The 7,300-nt window shown below is 43.4% G+C and overlaps 1 non-coding gene across 1 annotated transcript; it reads left to right on the forward strand.

Moving 5' to 3' along the window:
• The first annotated feature begins 5,309 nt into the window (after positions 1-5,309).
• Positions 5,310-5,414, forward strand: LOC112441059 (U6 spliceosomal RNA). Its single transcript, XR_003029040.1, has one exon. It is a non-coding gene; the product is annotated as a U6 spliceosomal RNA (small nuclear RNA).
• The last annotated feature ends 1,886 nt before the right edge of the window (positions 5,415-7,300 follow it).

Genomic DNA, 7,300 nt, shown 5'->3' on the forward strand with positions numbered 1-7,300 from the left:
GACACTGGGTGTGTCAGGTCCCTGGTGATCTGGTTGGGCTGTGTCCCCACCCAAATCTCATCTTGAACTGTAGCTCCCATAATCCCCATGTGTTGTGGGAGGAACCCAGTAAAAGGTAATTGAATCATGGAGGTGGGTCTTTCCCATGCTGTTCTCGTGATAGTGAATAAGTCTCACGAGATCTGATGGTTTTAAAAAGGGGAGTTGCCCTGCACATATTCTCTTGCCTGCTACCTTGTAAGGGGTAACTTTGCCCCTCATTCACCTTCTGCCGTGACTGTGAGACCTTCCCAGCCACATGGAACTGTGACTCCATTAAACCTCTTTCCTTTATAATTTACCCAGTCTCGCATATGTCTTTATTAGCAGTGTGAGAACAGACTAATACACCTGGTGTCGGACACTGCCTGCCTACAGTGACTGCTGGAGCTGCTGGTCACACGTATGCTTGGTCCATATGAAGCCTGTGAAATGCATCCAGCAAGTTGCAGGAAACCAGGAAATTATAGGTGTGCTGTATTTAAAAGACAGGTGAGAAGAAGCTCAGCTCCTCTTGCTATCAAGAGTTTATGGAGTCATTGATATTCCCAACCAGCAGTGCTGCTGTTTGTCACATGGTTTAAATCTACAATGATTTCCTTAATAAGCCCTTTGGGCAGCAATGAACTAAAAATTAAAGCATATGTTTGTTGAAAAATTAAGCATTAAATTTCCTCTGCTCAAAAGAAAAAAACAACAATAAGTATCTACCCTGCACAAAGTGTTTGTTGAGAACTGCCATCTATTGCTGTGTGCAATGACCACAGGGAGCTCAAAAGCCACGTTTCTGCTGAAGGTGACTGGGGTTGCCTTCAGAAGTCAGCCATCCTTTTAAGAACTCTGCATCTAGGATGGATGACACTGTGGCCTACCCAGCCCAGTGACCTCTCACCATGAAGCCCTACTCCCTTCATTGGTGGCCATTCTTCAGCCAGCGAGTAAACCTTCTGATATGGCCCTAGGTTGCTGACTACTAACATTTCTTCCACCTTTCTCCATTGTTCTTGAGCAGGATCAGGGACCCCCCCACTGAAGATCTTTCAAAACAGATTTGGAGCGATCTGCTCCTCTCCTCCTGAATCTCATCCTCCACTGAGTCCCAGCCACCACCTGATGCCAGAACTGAATTTCCACTTTATTTCTCCTTATATTATAAAGGTGCCCCTTTATTTTCCATGCATTTATTTCCACAGGATTCTGTGTACATTGTGGGAATAGTCTTTGGGTTTATTCAATTTCTGTATTATGAATTAGAATCCTACGTATATTTTTAAAATTTAAAATGATTGAGTATAACATACACACAGAAAGCTGCAAAAATATTCATTGTAGAGCTCAATGAATTGTGCCCCACGAGTCTGCTCAAGCAGCCGCCATCCGGATCATGATACAGGTTGCTTCAGAGCCCTGGGGTGCTCCTGCATGGCCCCTCGCATCGGTTAATAACCCCCAGAGGTAAGGACTCTCGTGACTTACTGTAGGAGCAAGGGAGTGGAAGTGATTTTCTATTAAGTTCCATCTGTCATTTGTGAGGGCTGCATCTTGGGGCTGTAGCTCTCTGGGACTTTTGGCAGGCCAAGGATTTCCTGCAGCCAGAGAGATCCCTCCGGCAGGACTGCAGGTCCCAGTGCAGAGGGTAGAAGCCAATAGGTGCACAGAGCAATGAGGTCTGCAGGTGGAGAGGCTCTTGCCCTACATTATATTCAATCTGTCTTGCTACTGATTGTTTAAAGAGGCAGAAAGTTACAATTACTTTAGCTAAAAAGGCAATGAAAGAGGCTGATTCACAGAATAAAAATGATCCTTCCCACGGCCCTGGCCCTGGCTCCATACTTGCAATTCACTTTCATCCTCAGTCCCATCTGCTGCTCCAGGTCCCTCAACCCCAGCAGCAGGTTCATTGGTCTTTATTGTTTGCCAGGGGGGTCAGTAAGATCAGCATATCTCAGGAGGAGTGAGGCTCTGGTTACGGTGCCTGGGTCAGACAGCGGCCATTGCAATCGCCTGTTGACAGGGGTCGTTGTGAGTGAAGCAGCCAACGCAAAGATCCTAGAGGACCCCTTGAGTTCCAGAGACAGAATTTCCTTCCTGTCCCCACGAAGTAGCAAGAAACCAATTTCTGCATGATGATCAGTCTTCATCACCCTTCCTGACATAGCAACGCTTTTCTGCCCATAAGGTTGTTCATAATTTTGGGAACTCTGTGGTCTCTGAATTGCAATCAAGTGGAAGTAAGAACAAGAGGCCACAAGTAACCCCTGCCCTGTTATCCTGAGGACTAAAGAGAGATGTCCTTAAAACACTGTGTGTGTTCTCCTTCCTGAGCCCAGTGGCTTCCTGCAGCTAGAGGAAGCCTCTGGCAGAAGCACAGCAATGGCTGCCACTGGCATTTTGGGATAACGGCTCTGGAAGAGAGGTCGGGGGACGGCAAGGTCAGGCTGTCCACATGGGAAATTCAACCAGAAGAATGACTTTCAGCCATAGTGTTATGCTTTCAGAATTTCTGATAAAGATGTGAAAACAGATAAAGTAGATGAAAGAGAAGCATGCTTTCCATAGCATGCAATAATTCCTTTTCTATATTAATATTATTTCCTCAGTGTGATAGTTTACCCAGAAATACATATATGCTTTAAAAATCAAAATATAAAAAGGTAAGAATTTAGAAGTCATGTTTTCATCTCCACTGTTGTGACTGAATTATGCCCCCCAAAATTCATAAGTCGAAGTCCTAACATGACCCAGAATGTGACTGTGTTTGGAGACAGGGTCTTTACAGCAGTGATTAACATAAAATGAAATAATATGGGTAGGTCCCAATCCAACATAACCAACCTGTGTCTTATATTAAGGGGAAATTAGAACACAGGCGGCTGCAAAGGAAGAATCCCACGTGGAGGGACAGAGAGAGGATGGCTGCCTGCAAGCTCCGAGAGGTCAGGGAGGGACCGGGACCCACCCTGGGATACCCTGCTTTTAGACTTCCAGCTTCTAGAACCTAGAAAGAAAAAATTCATGTTGTTTGAGTGCCCCATGTTGCAGTGTTTGGTTACACAGCCTGAGCAAATGACCACCCTCAAGCCCTGTGCCCTGTCCTCTGTTAATTTTTTGTGTGTTTGTTTGTTTTGTTTTTGAGGTGGAGTCTCACTCTGTCTCCCAGGCTGGAGTGCAGTGGTGCGATCTTGGCTCACTGCAACCTCGGTCTCCTGGGTTCAAGCAATTCTCCGGCCTCAGCCTCATGAGTAGCTGGGATTACAGGCATGTACCACCACACCTGGCTAGTTTTCATATTTTTAGTAGAGACAGGGTTTCACCAGGTTGGCCAGGTTTGTCTCAAACTCCTGATGTCATGTGATCCGCCCGCCTCGGCCTCCCAAAGTGCTGGGATTACAGTTGTGAGCCAACGTGCCCAGCCACTCCTCTGTTAGTTTCTTACACACACTTTCCAAGTTTCCTCAAGCAGCTCCAGAAGAGTACAACAGCGTAAGTGGACACGTTTCTTCCCAAACAGCACATTTGTCCTGGGTTGGGCATTTCTTTTTTTCACTGAAAAATATACCCACATCCGCACACAGAGAGCTCCCCAATCCTTTTAAACCATTCCATGATGTCTTATATGGGTTCTCAGGGAAGCAAAGTTGGGGACAAGACTGGATGCCCAGGCTGTATCTGGGAGGAATCTGAGAGAAGGGCAGGAAGGGGTAAGTCACTAAAACTCCGCAGTATGAGCCAATTGCCAGCGTAGACCCTAGAAACCAGCCCCAGGTGTCCCGCTGCAAACCCAGCAGCACGAACCTCAGCTATGGCCCCAAAGGGCAGGAGCTGGACCCTGTTTCCCAGAGTCCTATTCCCTCTTGATGGAAGGCTATCCTTCAGAAAGGGGATACGTGTCCCCCACCTCTCCATGTGCCTGTGCCTGGGCGGAGCTGCCTTCCAAGGTTCAGGAGAAAGCCCCAGCAGGTGCTTGTGCTGGGAGCCTCCAGCCTCCTCCAACCCCTCCAGCACAGCACAGCCAGACAGGCAGAAGCACAGGGAGGCAGCAGTACCTGCTGGACCCCAGGGCCTCTGCTGCACAGGCTGGGCCACCGGGCTTGCCAGGGGCTGACTATACAGACCCCTGCTGATGGCATTCGGTTATTTCTAATAGAATCCAGCAATATGCAATCCTGTACATCTGCCGTTTAATGTGTGTTAATTTGTATTTCTCTGAGAAACAGAACCAAAATAATGCACGTGAATAGATAGAGGATAGATAGATGACAGGTAGAGAGATGTAGATGATAGATGGTGGATGATTGGTAGATAGATAGATGACAGGTGGATAGATGATAGGAAGATAGAAAGCTAAATGATAGACCGATAGTAGATAGAGGATAGATAGATAGAGAGATAGATAGAGAGATAGATAGATAGATAGATAATTGATGGATAATCAAAGGATGATAGAGATAGATGGCAGGTGTATAGATGATAGGTAGATAGAAAGCTAAATAATAGGGAGTAGATAGACGATAGATGGATAGACATATAGATATATGTTTGATGGATGATAGAGATAGATGACAGGTGGACAGATGATAGGTAGATAGAAAGCTAAATGATAGACAGGTAGTAGATAGATGATAGATAGAAGGATAGAAAATAGATGGATAATCAATGGATGATAGAGACAGATAGCAGGTGGATAGATGATAGGTAGATAGAAAGGTAAGTAGATGACAGGTGGACAGATGATAGGTAGATAGAAAGCTAAATGATACACAGGTGGTAGATAGGTAGATGATAGATGGATAGATAGATAGATAATCATTGGATGACAGAGATGGATGGCGGGTGGATAGATGGTAGGTAGATAGAAAGCTAAATGGTAGACAGGTAGTAGATAGATAGATAGATAGATTAGATAGATAGATGATGGATAATCAATGGATGATAGGGTGGGTGACAGGTGGATAGATGGTGTGTAGATAGAAAGCTAAGTAATAGACAGGTAGTAGATAGGTAGATGATAGGTAGATAGATAGGTGACAGAGATGACAAGGAATTGGCTCATGTGATTGTGGAACCTGGGGAGTTGGCACTATCCAGCGTGGGCTGCAGGGGAGCCTGGGCTGCGGTGTCCTCTGAGTGCCTTCTGCTGGGGAAGTTTTCTTGCTCCGGGGATGTCAGTCTTCGTTCTATTCAAGATTTTAACTAATAGGATGAGGCCCACCCCCATTAGTGGAGCAATCTGCTGACTCAGCGTTCACTGATTTAAACGTTCATCTCGGGTTGGCTTCAGCAGCATATGCAGTAAGGTCAAAAGAACACAAAGAACATTAACATGGCCCCTGCACAAGGACGACACGCAAATTTGCCATGAGCCTGTATCTCTCCATCACACACAGGGGAGGATTGCACGTAGGAGCTCTTTGATTTCCTGGATGCAAGGGACCATCGTGCGGCCCCAAAGCTCTTTAACAACTTGAAATAAAATGTTCAGACGTACTCACCCCAGCCTTCATCGCTTGGGCATGAGGATATCCTGTTACAGCTTTGAATATGGCATTTGATTCTTATTTGTATGAACCTCATTGATTTTGGCTTTGGCTAGTAGCTTCTATGTAATTAGTAGTGATCTGCAAAAATAAAATTAAATAAATAAATAAATGCTAATCCCATTCAAAAATATCCTTCAAGTTGACGCATAAAATGAACTGTCACAGTGCAGTTGCAAGAATTTCTACATGATAAATTCCCTTAAATGGGAATTACTACATCATGTTTTTTCTCCTGTCTGCTTCTCTTATTTCATTAAATAATGATAATACTGGAAATGTCTGTTTTGTCTATGATTTTAGAAGAAATGTTTTAAGTTTTAATTCATAAAGCTTGATGATATTATTTAGGGGTAAAACAAATGTATTTAATTCCATTTCTATTATATCCACAGCCTTCTATGTTGAGTACTTTCTCTAAATATAGTCATGAATTGTTATTAATTGCATGATAAGCATCATGCTATATTTCTTCTTAGTTCTATTAATATGAGGAATGTATTAACATCACATTATCTTTTCACTGCTGGACTAAATCTCACATGGTTGTGATGTATTGTTACTTTAATGCTGGGTCCTGTTTGCTCATATTTTATATAGGATTTAAGTAGTGATATTTATTATTAAAGTCATTATAATTTTACATTATTGTACAGTATTTGTTGTGTTTCGTGTGATTGCATTGTTACTGCATGAGAATAATTATTTTCAAAATAAGAAATACATGAACTAACTCATCTTAAAAAATCTCTCTTTACCTCTTCTCCCAATTTTTGTTGCCTAATTGCACTGCTGGAAAATACAATGAAATGGTCGTAATTCCACTCATTTTCTCCTTTGCTTTTGTTTGAGGCTGACCTTAGGCCTATTTAGTGCTCATTGGCAGTATTTTATTTTCTTAAAAACTCCTGTCCTCACTTGGTGGTTTCAGTTCTTTCTCTAGCAATTTTCTCAAAAAGGCTTGTGTGAGCAATGCTCGATAGTCCTGGGAGCAACGTTCGGTACTCCTGGGAGCAAACTTTGGTATTCCTGGGAGCAATATTCGGTATTCCTGGGAGCAACGTTCGGTATTCCTGGCAGCAACGTTCCGTATTCCTGGGAGCAACGTTCTGTATTCCTGGGAGCAATGCTCGGTATTCCTGGGAGCAACGTTTTGTATTCCTGTTTGCAACGCTTGTTATTCCTATGAGCAAAGTTCGGTATCCCTGCGAGCAAAGTTCGGTATTCCTACGAGCAATGTTTGGTATTCCCGAGCAATGCTTGGTATTCCTGAGAACAATGTTCAATTTCCTGTTTGATTATCACTCTATGGGCGTAGCCTTTAGAGCTGAAAGGTACTTTCCTGTGTATGAGATCCTCACTGCAACCTCTTTTCCACAAGCACCTGTGCAGTTGTCATCAAAGGTGGTTGTCAACACTTGACGAAAGATGTATTTTCCCTCCCTCAAATTCTATGTGAGCTTTTTGTCTGCTCCTCAAAAGCCTTTTTCTTAATTGTCACATAGTTTTTCTACTTTGTACATCCATGAGCTCAATGGTCATATTTATTTTGCTCAGTTCTCAGTAGACCACGGTGTGCTCTTTCAAGAAGCAGATTTAAGCCTTCTATCTTAAGAATATATTTTGAATTTTACATTAAATCGTTATTCTGTTTCCCTGCACTGGTTGTCTTTTTGAATAACTTAAATTAGTTGTCCATTGCACCAGCTTGCTTTCTTGTATAT

This window comes from Pan paniscus, chromosome 8 (assembly GCF_029289425.2).
Source record: "Pan paniscus chromosome 8, NHGRI_mPanPan1-v2.0_pri, whole genome shotgun sequence".
Taxonomy (NCBI): domain Eukaryota; kingdom Metazoa; phylum Chordata; class Mammalia; order Primates; family Hominidae; genus Pan; species Pan paniscus.